This window comes from Dasypus novemcinctus, chromosome 5 (genome assembly GCF_030445035.2).
Source record: "Dasypus novemcinctus isolate mDasNov1 chromosome 5, mDasNov1.1.hap2, whole genome shotgun sequence".
Classification (NCBI taxonomy): Eukaryota; Metazoa; Chordata; class Mammalia; order Cingulata; family Dasypodidae; genus Dasypus; species Dasypus novemcinctus.
The window spans coordinates 130,703,886-130,716,144 of NC_080677.1; the positions used below are offsets into that span (position 1 = coordinate 130,703,886).

Genomic DNA, 12,259 nt, shown 5'->3' on the forward strand with positions numbered 1-12,259 from the left:
AGGTAAGTGCACAAAGCGCAGGGTTGGAGCATTTGACTGCAGATCAAGAGGTCCTTGGTTCAAATCCAGATGCCCCCTACTGCATTGGTTTTTCCCACTCACAGAAGCTGTTGATCCTGTTCAGGTTTCCTTTCATCCATGACAATTATGTCTAGCATAACAACAGCAATCTGAAATCTCCTGCCTGCATTAAAATCCCTACCGCACTTGGCATCTGGCTTCTTCACCCTCTGATAATGGGTATATCTCATTTCTTCAGCTCTTTTGGATCCTCAAAGTGAAGGTAGATACTCAGATGTCCATTTCTGCTGGCTTTCCCAGGGCATGCAAAAGGGCTGTACTTTAAGAAGATTTTCCAGGGACAGACAATAGCTCAGAGCCCGTTACTGTTGCTCTCAGCTCCTTTCTTCCCACCAAGACAGTATGACTCCCACATTGTGGTGTTGGTCAGACATAGGGAGACACATTACAGCATTCAGGGTCTCATGTTGGGTAAACCTGTCCCTCTGGGTAACTTGCTTGTCACAGGGCAGACTTCACTCACACAGTTGCCTGAAACTTGTAAGCCCAGACCCTGGCTTAGCTACCTTACCAACAGAAACAAGGATACTGCAGTTGGAACTCTGTGAAACCAGTTGAATGGTAACCCATTACTGTTTTCACTGAAGAAAGATAGACTGAGGGCTGGGAGTTGGGGGCTGTGGTCCCAGGTGAGGTGTATGTGGGTAGTTTTGGTAACCCATTGGTGAGCTTTTGGGCTACAATGAAAAGGCAATTGGTAACAGGTTGTGGCTTCTATGGGCCTCTCTCTTTCTGCCTGTGCTGGGATCTCCACCCAGGGACTAGGGTAGGGAAATGTGCAGAGCTTGGAAAGGTGTCTTGTTATGAGTCATGTCTCACAGCTTCCAAGAAGCCAATCCTGAAAGGGCAATAACTTAGTTTTACAGAGCTGAGTGTTACCACAGGGCTGAAAGGCATCAATTAATCTACACTGGCAAGGCAGGGGGTATAGCTCAGGGGTAGAGCATTTGACTGCAGATCAAGAGGTCCCTGGTTCAAATCCAGGTGCCCCCTAATTTGCCTAGCCTTTTGGTAGCTCAGACTACCCACACCTCCTCTCGTGGCCCTCCACAAGCCTTAAGAGATCTGCACCAGTTGCAGTGGGGAGGAATACCCAGTTTAGTAGCAGAGGATACCCACATCCTCCTTTCATGGGCCTTACACAAAGAGTTAAATCTTCTGTACTCATTGGGGTTTGTAGCAGCAAACCCACAGACACTCCTCAGGACTGCATAATATAGACTCCCAATGATGTCCCTCTGAGGTGGATGGGGCTCGTATGTTCAATTCCACTGTAATCCCTGAAGGCACAATGCTGATTTGGAATCCTCCAACTTCACAGACAGACTATCTCAGAAACTATTCTGTGAAAGCAGGACTTGAAGACAGGCCAAGTTGTAAACAGCCTGGCTACATGTAAAATGAGTGTCCTAGCACAGAGACAATCTGGAAAGACTGGGAGAGATACTTTTTTTCTGTTAGCCTGGCATTGAAGGACTGATAGAGGCTAACCCTTCAAAAATCAAGAATAGTTAGAAAAAGGAATGCAACAACATGGATGAACTTTGAAGACACCCATATTGAGTGAAATAAGCCAGTCATAGAAAGACAAATATTCTATGGTCTCATTGATAGGAAAAATTAGTATATGCAATATCACAGAGTAAGAACCTAGCATGGAGGTTATCGGGGTCTGGGCAGGAGTATGGAATGTGGAGTAAATGGTTAATTGGTACAGAATTTCTCTTTGGGGTGATGGAAAATGATTGGTAAAGGATGGTGCTGATGGAGCACAATACTGTGAATAAAATTAACACCATTGAATGATACCCTGAATGTGGTTAAAAGGGGGGAAGTTTTAGCTGGTATATATGTTACTAAAACAAAAATTTAAAAGATAAAATGTAGGTCTGTACAACACAGTGATCCCTAATGGAACCCAGGGACTATAGTTAATAGAATGATTATAATAACAGTCTTTCCTCAATTCCATCAAAGGTACCATAGTAAGGCATAGAGTTAATAATGGGAGGGTGCCTATGTGGGTACTCTGTCATTTCTGCATGATTTACTTTGCAAATCATCTACTTCTCTCATAAATAAATAAATAGATAAATATATGTGTGTATAAATAAGGAATGAGAAGTAACAAATGCTGGGGAATGGGGAGAATCTTATGCTCAGGGTAACAAAATGATAATATTTGAATGCTCTGTTTTTATCAAGACATCAGAAGTCAGACAAAGAAACAGGAATGTTTAGTCTCGTCAAAGAAAAAGAGTAAATTGACAGAATCCATGCCTGAGCAAACCCTGACACTGGACATGCTGGACAAAGACTTTAAAACATCCAACTAAATATGTTCAAAGCATTTAAAGGTAAGCATGAAAAAATAATCCAGGAAATAATGAAAACTACATATGAACAAAATAAGAATATAAACAAAGAGAATGAAATGATACAAAGGAACCAAATAGATATTCCAAATGGAAAAGTACTCTAAATGAAATGAAAAATTCACTTGAGGGGTTCAATAGCAGCTGTAAAGAGGCAGAAGCAAGAAGCAGCAAACTTGCACAAATGATAATTGACATTATCCAGTTTGAGGAGCAGAAAGAAAGAGGGATGAAGAAAGGTGAGCAGAGTCTGATGTATTTGGGAAACACCATCAAGCAGATGAAAATACATATTATGGGAGTCCTAGAAGTACAAGACAGAGAGAAAAGTATCTGAATCAAAAATGGGCCCAACTTCCCAAACTCAATGAAAGACAATGAATCTATTTACCCAAGAGTTTAACAAACTCCAAACAGGATAAATTCAATAAGACCACACTGATGCATATTGTCCAAAAGTTGTATAAAGACAAAGACAGTGAGACTCTTGAAAGAAGCAAAAGGGAAACAACTCATCACACATGGATTCTCAAGAAGATGAACAACTGACTATTCATCAGAAACCAAATAGATCAGTGTGCTGACATATTTCAAGTGCTGATAGGAAAACAAAACAAAACAAAAAAACTTTCAACCAAAAAATTCTGTACCCACAAACTTCTTTCAAGAATATAAGGGAAGTTAAGATTTCCAATTTTAAAGATATGCTGAGGGAATTCATTACCAGAAGACTTGGCCTACAAGAACGCTCTAGGGAGTCCTTCATACTGAAACAAAGGGACACTAGAAATTAAAAAACAAAACAAAACAGAAAAAAGGACACTAAGGACACTAGACAGTTACTGAAAGAAGATGAAGAAATAAAGAACAAAGGTAAATATAACTACATAGAGAAATATAAAACTATTATTATGCTTTTGGTTTATAGCTCCACTTTTTTCCTCTATGTTTTAAAAGGCCAATGCACAAATGAAAAATTATAAATCTATATTAATGTGCACATTAAGAATAAAGATGTATTCTCTGACAAGAGTAATATAGAAGGAGAGGGAAAGAGATGGACAGAGAAAGAGTGTTTATATGCTATTGAAACTCAGATGGCATTTGGCCATTATGGGTCTGAAATGTTAATGCAACCCTCAAGGTAACTACTAAGAAAAGAAAAAAAAGACATACATGAAAGAAAAGAGGAAAGGAATGAATATGGTGCACTACAAGAAAAAAAATTAATGAAATATGAAAAGGAGGTTAGGGAGGAATTGAGGGCCTCAAATAATATAAGACTTAAAGAAAAAGAAATAACTAAATAGCAGGGGCAAGTCCTTCCTTATCAGCAATTACTTTAAAGGTAAGTGGTGTGTAGTTCTCTTTCCGTACAATGTCTTTGTGGGGCTTCAATGTTAGGGTAGTGTTGGCCCCATAGAATGAGTTAGGAAGTGTTCCCTCCTCTTCAATTTTCCTATGAGTTATGTGAGAATTGGTGTTTAGTAGTCTATACATGTTTGGGAGAATTCACCAGTGAAGCCATCTAACCCCGGGCTTTTCTTTGATGGTAGGTAATAAACAGATTCAATCTCTTCATTTGTTATAGGTGTGTGGTAGGATGATTTGTGGATCCCAACAAACATGTCCTTAATCTTAATCTGCATTCCCAAGGGTGTGAACCCATTGTAAACAGGACCTGAATCACAAATGGCCCCAACTTCCCAAACTTGATGTAAGACAATGAATCTATTTACTCAAGAAATTCAACAAACTCCAAAGAGGGTAAATGCAATGAGACCACACTGACTTATATTGTATAAAAGCTGTGGAATGACAAAGAGAGAAACTTGAAAGTAGCAAAAGGGAAACAACTCATCACACACTGGTATCCTCAAGAAGATGGACAACTGACTATTCAGAAACCAAAGAGGTCAGTGGGCTGACATTTCAAATGCTAGCAGGAAAAATGAAACAAAACAAAAGAAAACACTTTCAACAAAAATATTCTGTACCAAGTAAACTTCTTTCAAGAATGTAGGAGAAGTTAAGACATTTACAGGTTTAAAAATATGCTGATGGAATTCGTTACCAGAAGACCTGCCCTATAAGAATGCTCTAGGGAGTCCTTCAGACTGAAACAAAAGGACATTAGACAGTAACCCGAAGCAAAATGAAGAGACAAAGAACAATGGTAAACTTAACTGCATAGAAAAATATAAATGTATTAATGTGCATTTGCTTTGTAGCTCTTCTTTTTTCCTGTATGATTTAAAAGGCCAGAACACAAATCAAAAACTATAAGTCTATGTTAATGTGCACATCAAGAAAAAAGATGTAGTCTGTGACAATAGCAATGAGGGTGGAAGGGACAGAGATGGACTGAGACAGAGTGATTATACGCAATTGAAACTAAGATGCATTTAGGTCATTCTTAGTCTGAGATGTAAATGCAACAACCCAAAGTAACCAATAAGAAAAGAACAAAAAGATATACATAAAAAGAAAGGGGAAGGCAATGAATATGATAAACTACGAGAAAAAAAAATAAATGAAATACAAAAAGGGGGTCAGGGAGGAATTGAGGGCCCAAAATCATAAGACATAGAGAAAAAGAAATAGCTAAATAGCAGGGGCAAGTCCTTCCTCACCAGTAAGTACTTTAAATGTAAGCGGTATGTAGTTCTCTTTCCTTATGATATTTTTGTGGGGCTTCAATGGTAGAGTAGTGTTGGCCCCATACTGTAAGGTAGGAAGTGTTCCCTCCTCTTCAATTTTTCTGAGTTACACAAGAATTAGTGGTAAGTAGTCTTTATATGTGTGGGAGAATTCACCAGTGAAGCCAATTAACCCTAGGCTTTTCTGTGATGGTAGGTAATGATCACAGATTCAATCTCTTCATTTGTTATAGGTATGTGGTAGGTCAACTGATGGATCCAAACAAACACATGCCCTTATTCTAAATCTGAATTCCCAGGGGTGTGAAACCTTTGGAAGATGTGATTTTAGGTTGAGGTGTGGCCCAACGGAATAGGGTGGGTCTTAATCCAGATTATTGGAGGCTCTGTAATATGAATCAGGGGGTGACAGAAGATAGAAATGACTGGACATTGCCTTGTTATGGGAGGAGAAATACAAGCTGGGAACTCCCAGTATTGTCAAAATCCAGCCCTGGAGGGCTACAGACTTTGCAGGAGAAAGCAAGCTATAACAGCACCTTGATTCTGGACTTTTCTTAGCCTCAAAACCCTCAGCCAGTAAATTCCATTGTTTAAGCCAAAACAATGTGGTATTTGTGACAGGAGCTTAGGCAAACTAAGACAACTCTATTCAGAATTTTCTATTTCTTTTTGCATCAATTTGGTGTTTCTAGGAATGTCTCTATTTCATCTCGTTCATACAACTTGTTGGCATACAGCTGTTTGTATTAACCTCTTAGAATCATTTTGGTGTGTAAAGCTGGTAGTAATGTCTCCTTTTTCGTCTCTGATTTCTGAAGATACTGTTCTTTCCATCTTTGAATGATTTCAGGAGTATTGTGAAAGATCATTGACTGCAGCTGTAAGGGTTTATTTCTGGATTCTCAGTCCTATTCTATTGATGTGTGTGATTACCTTTAAAACAGTACAGATTAAAAAAAGAAAGAAAGAAACCAATCCCACATGCAGTGAAACTAGAGAATTAAATGCTTAGGAATAAGCTTATACAAGGAGGTGCCAGACATGTACAGGGAAAACTGGAAAACGATGCAGAAAGAGTTTAAGAGAACTAAATAAACATAAAGACACACAGCATGCATGGATGGGAAGAATTTGTATTGTTAAGTTGTTTATTCTACACAAAGTTGTTGACAAAGCCTATGCAATCCACTTCAGAGTCCAAATGGTGTTTGAAAGTCCCATCCTAAAATTCATAATGAATTACAAGGGACTCAGGAGGGCTAAAATTGTCTTGAAAAAGAAGAAAAATGTTAGAGGACACACACTTTTTTTTTTTTCTCTCCCCTCCACCCCCTCCCCCAGTTGTCTGCTTTCTGTGTCCATTCACTGTGTGTTCTTCTGTGACTGCTTCCATCCTTATCAATGGCACCAGGAACCTGTGTTTCTTTTTGTTGCATCATCTTGTTGTGTCAGCTCTCCATGAGTGCAGCACCATCCCTGGGCAGGCTGCACTTTCTTTTGTGCTGGGCGGCTCTCCTTAGCAGGCGCACTCCTTGCGCATGGGACACCCCTGCGTGGCACAACACTCCTTGCGTGCATCAGCACTGTGTGTGGGCCAGCTCCACACGGGTCAAGGAGGCCCAAGGTTTGAACCGTGGACCTCCCATGTGGTAGGTGGACTCCCTATCCATTGGGCCAAGTCCGCTTCCCTACCCACACTTCTTTTTATAAAATCTACTACAAAGCTACAGTAATGAAAACAAATTTTGGTGGGAAAACTGTATATCCACATACTATCATAAAAGAAACAGTAACTAACGTGTACTGTTGAACATGCAGAGAAATTGGACCCTCGGACATCATTGGTGGGTTTCCAAGATTTCCACTGTAGAAAAGACTTTGGTGTTTCCTCAGAAAGTTGAACATAGAACTACCAGATTACACAGAAATCCTACCCAAAAGAATTTTAAGAGGGAAGAAACAGATAGGTGGACACTAAAGTTCATGGCAGCCTTATTCATAAAAACCAAAAGCTGGAAACAACTCCATTGTCCATCAACAGCTGAATGGTTAAACAAAATGCAGTATATACATATAATGGACTATTACGCATCCATAACAAGGGATGAAGTGCAGATACATACTATGCATGGATGGACCTTGAAGACATCATGTTGAGTGAAATAAGTCAAACAAAAAGGACAAAGTTGCATGATTTCACTTACATGACGTAGCTGGAATAACCAAATTTATAGAATAAAAATTTTACATTTGAATTTACTGGAGTGGGAAAGAGGGTTAAGAAAATACTTCTGAAGGTGTGCATTATTTTTATTTGGGGTGATGAAATAATTTAGGCAATGGATGCTATAAATGGTTACATAACATTGTGAATGTAATTGATACCAATGAACTGTATACTTGAAAGGTGTTAAAAAGGGAAATTTTGAGGTGTAGATATGTGACCACAACAAGAACTCGAGCCTGAAACAGAGACAGAGTGACAGAGAGAGGAGAGAGAGAGAGAAATCCATACTTCAAACATAGATGACCCCTTCTTAGCCCTCATGCTATGTTGCCTCAATGATACTTCCCAGGACTACTATTCTCTGATCACGATCATGTCCTGGGAAATTCTTGTACTGTCCCAGTAACCATCCCCATGGTTTAATGGGCTGATTCACAGACTGGAGACATGTGTGAAGATGTGGATACTGTATGTGTCCCAAAGGCAGTTGATTAGGATCTCTTCAAAGTGCTATTTCTTGTTTTTAACATGATGGAAACAGACAAGTAAATCTTAAGTCTTTCTAGTCATAAATGTAAATATTTCCCAATACTATTGCTGTTCCTACAGACAGGGAATAGGAGGTACAGAAATTAGACAGGGAGAAGAGTTGAGGTGCACAGGGGAAGGCAAGGCGCTCCTCTGTGCTGGAAGAATTTGTTGCTGGTCTTACAGCTCTCTAGCAATAAGAAGTTTTCAGTGTGGTTGAGGAAGCATGGGTATGACTTTATAGAAAGCTGGAAAGTGCTCATTAACCACCTGTTACAGGTAAGGGGGTATAGCTCAGGGGTAGAGCATTTGACTGCAGATCAAGAGGTCCCTGGTTCAAATCCAGGTGCCCCCTGCCACACTGGTTTTTCCCATTCACAGAACCTATTGCTCATATTCAGGTTTCCTTTCATCCATGACATTTATGACAATTGTAACAGCAACCTGCAAACTCTTGTCTGCATTAATATTCCTCCTGCACTTGGTGTCTGGCTTCTTCTCCCTCTGATGATAGGTACATCTCATTTCTTCAACTCTATTGGATCTTCACAGTGAGTGTAAGTGCTCTGATATCTACTTCTGCTGGCTTTCCCAAGGCAGGCCAAAGGGCTGTACTTTAAGAAGACTTTCCAGAACAGACAACAATTCAGATCCCCAGTTACTGTAGCCCTCATCTCCCTTCTTCCTACCAAGACAGTATGGCTCATACAGTTCAGTGTTGGTCAGACATAGAGAGACGCATTACAGCATTCGTGTCAGGTAGATCTGTCCCTCTGGGCAACTGGCTTGTCACAAGGCAGACTTCATTCATACAGTTGCCTGAAACTCATAGGTCCAAACCCTGGCTTAGCTACCTTACCAACAGAAAAGGATACTGAGGTTCAAACTATGTGAACCAGTTGATGGGAGCCCATTTCTGTCTTCACTGAAGATAGTCTGAGGATTGAGGGCTGTGGACTAGGCTGTCAGGTGAGGTATATGTGGGTAGCTTTGGTAACCTATTTGCCCGCTCTTGGGCTAAACTGAAAAGTCAATTGGAAATGGGCTGTGGGGTCTATTTGACTCTATCTGTCTGCACTGGGACCTCCAACCAGGGACTGAGGCTGGGAAAGGTGCAGAGCTCTGGAAAGGTGTCTTGTTATGAGTCATGACTCACAGCTTCCTAGAGGCCAGTCCTGAAAGAGAGCAATAACTTAGTTTTACAGAGCTGAGTGTTACCAAAGGCCTGAAAGGCATCAATTAATCTACACTGGCAAGGCAGGGGGTATAGCTCAGGGGTAGAGCATTTGACTGCAGATCAAGAGGTCCCTGGTTCAAATCCAGGTGCCCCCTAATTTGCCTACCTTTTTGGTAGCTCAGGTTACCCACACCTCCTCTCATAGCCCTACACAAAGGCTTAAGAGATCTTCACCATTTGCATTGGGGAGGAACACTCCAGTTTGGTAGCCGAGGATACCCATGACCTCCTTTCATGGCTCTCCATGAAGGAGTAAGTCTTCTCTACCAATTGCAGCAAGCCCACAGAAACACGCCTCAGGTCTATAACATGAACTCCCAATGATGTCCCTTTGAGGTGGATGGGGCTTGTATGCTCAATCCCATTGTAATCCCTGAAGGCACAGTGCTGATTTGGAATCCTCCAATTCACAGTGTCTAGTACGGGCACACACAGAACATCTCAGAAACTGTTCTGTGAAAGAAGGAATTGGAGACAGGCCAGGTTGTAAACAGCCTGGCTAAATGAAAAAGGAGTGCCCCAGCACAGAGAAAATCTGCAAAGACTGGAAGAGAAGCCTTTTTTCTGTGATCCTGTCATTGAAGGATTGATACAGGCTACCCCTTCAAGAATCAAGAGTAGTTAGGAAAGGGATGGAACAACATGAATGAGCCCTGAAGACACTCATATTGAGTGAAATAAGCCAGTCACAGAAGGACATATTCTATGGTCTCACTGATTTTAAAAGTTAGTATACACAAGATCATAGAGTCAGAACCTAGCACGGAGGTTACTAGGGGCCATGGTAGGGGTACAGATTGAGTAAATTGTTAATTAGGAGGGGTGAGAGGAGGGGGGGAGAGGAGGAGGGGAGAGAGATAAATAAATAAATAAATCTTAAAAAAAAAAAAATCCTGGGGTGGGGGCCTGCCTGAGAACTCTGTCATTTCTGCATGATTTATTTTGTAAACCATCATCTTTTCTCATAAATAATTTTATAAATGCATTTTTGTATAAATAAGGAATGAGAAACTGAATCCTGGGGAATGGGGAGAATCTGATTTTCTGGGAAACAAAACGATAATATTTGAGTGTTCAGTTTTCAACAAAGCAGTCAGACAAAGAAACAGGAATATTTAGCCTCTTTAAAGGAAAAAGAGGAAATTGACAGAAACTGTGTCTGAACAAACCTTGACATTGGACATGCTAGACAAAGTCTTTAAAACAACCAACTATATAAGCTCAAAGAGCTAAAGGAAAGCACATATGAAAAATACTCCAAGAAATAGTAAAAACTATGTATTAAATAAGAATATAATCAAAGAGAATGAAATTCTATGAAGTAGAAACTTCTGGGAAAATGGCGCTGAAGTAGGTAGGCAAAGTCTTATCCTCTCACAAAAAAAGCAGAGAGAAAGCAGGGATGAATCTAAAAGGAGCTGCTTTGGATATATATAGAACAGGAAGGTGCTTGAGCCATCTAGGAGTGTACTGGAAAGATAAAGAAGCCAAAGGAAAATCAGAATATAGACAACAACAGGGAAATAGAATAAGAGGAATGAAGTATCAAAGTGAAACCTTACCACAAAGAAAATCAAGAACAAAATAAAACCTTAGAGTAGAAAGAGAAAGTAACCAACTGAATAAACCAATCAAGATAAACAGATGCCTAGACACCAATAAAAAATTACAAGCCATACTAAAGACAGGAAGACATGTCCAGTCTAAAGAACAAACAAAACAACAGGAAGAGATGCAGAATATGGAACAACAAATCAGAGATGTCCAAACAAATATCATGAATCAATTTAATGAAGTTAAGAAAAAGATTAAGGATAGTAAAAAACATAAAAAGATAACAGATATGATGGTGATGAATGACACAATGCAAGAAATCAAAAATATGCTGGAAACACATAACACTAGATTTGAACAGGCAGAGGAAAGAATTTGTGATTTGGAAGACAGTACATCAGAAATCAGACAGATAGTAGAACAGATAGATAAAAAGATAGAATAAATCCAGCAGGGACTTAGGGACTTGAGTGACAACAAAAAATGCACAAACATATGCATTATAAGTATCCTAGAAGGAGAAGAGAAGGGAAAGGGGGTGGAAGGAGTGTTGGAGAAAATAATGGCTGAAAAATATCCTAACTCTATTGAGGGACATGGATGTACATGTCCAGGAAGCACAGCATACCTCAGACAATATAAATCCTAACAGGCCTACCCCAAGACATATACTGGTCAAACTGTCCAATGCTCAAGACATAGAATACTGAAAGCAGCAAGAGAAAAGACATCCATCACATAAGGGAGAAGATCGATATGATTAATGCTGATTTCTCATCTGAAACTATGGAGGCAAGAAGGCAGTGGTGTGACCTAGTTAAGGTGCTAAAAGAAAAAAGCTTCCAGCCAAGAATTCTCTATCCAACAAAGTTGGCATTCAAAAATGAGGGAGAGTTCAAAATATTCACAGATAAACAGAAAATAAGAGAGTTTGTCAATAAGAAACCTGCCCTTCAAGAAATATTAAAGGGAGTTCTGAAGGATGAATGAAAAAACAGGAGAGCAATTTGGAGGAAAAAAGAATAACTAAAAAGATAGAGAAATAGAAACAACATATGGCACACAGGAACCTAAAGATAATATGGCTAATGTAAATAATTCCTTGACAATAATAACAATGAATGTTAATGGATTAAACTCTCCAATCAAGAGACATAGATTGGGCGTCGGACTTGGCCCAGTGGTTAGGATGCCCGTCTACCACATGGGAGGTCCACGCTTCAAACCCCGGGCCTCCTTGACTCGTGTGGAGCTGGCCCATGTGCAGTGGTGATGCGCACAGGGAGTGCCCTGCCATGCAGGGGTGTTCCCCGTGTAAGGGAGTCCCACGCACAAGGAGTGCACCCCATAAGGAGAGCCGCCTAGTGCAAAAGAAAGTGCAGCCTGCCTAAGAATGGCACTGCCCACACGGAGAGCTGACACAACAAGATGACAGCAACAAAAAGAAACACAGATTCCCGTGCCGGTGACAACAACAGAAGCGGACAAAGAAGATGCAGCAAATAGACACAGAGAACAGACAACCAGGGGAAGGGGAAAGAAAGAAATAAATCTTAAAAAAAAAATAGAGACATAGATTGGCAGAATGGATAAG

General features: G+C 40.1%; 1 long non-coding RNA gene and 3 other non-coding genes across 4 annotated transcripts in view; 3 read left to right on the plus strand and 1 right to left on the minus strand.

Moving 5' to 3' along the window:
• Window positions 1-12,259, minus strand: part of LOC131278550 (uncharacterized) — a 202,091-nt gene that overhangs the window by 53,954 nt on the left and 135,878 nt on the right. The window lies entirely within an intron of this gene.
• Window positions 1,003-1,074, plus strand: TRNAC-GCA (transfer RNA cysteine (anticodon GCA)). The gene has a single exon. It is a non-coding gene; the product is annotated as a tRNA-Cys (tRNA).
• On the plus strand, window positions 8,158-8,229 carry TRNAC-GCA (transfer RNA cysteine (anticodon GCA)). The gene has a single exon. It is a non-coding gene; the product is annotated as a tRNA-Cys (tRNA).
• On the plus strand, window positions 9,135-9,206 carry TRNAC-GCA (transfer RNA cysteine (anticodon GCA)). Its single transcript has one exon. It is a non-coding gene; the product is annotated as a tRNA-Cys (tRNA).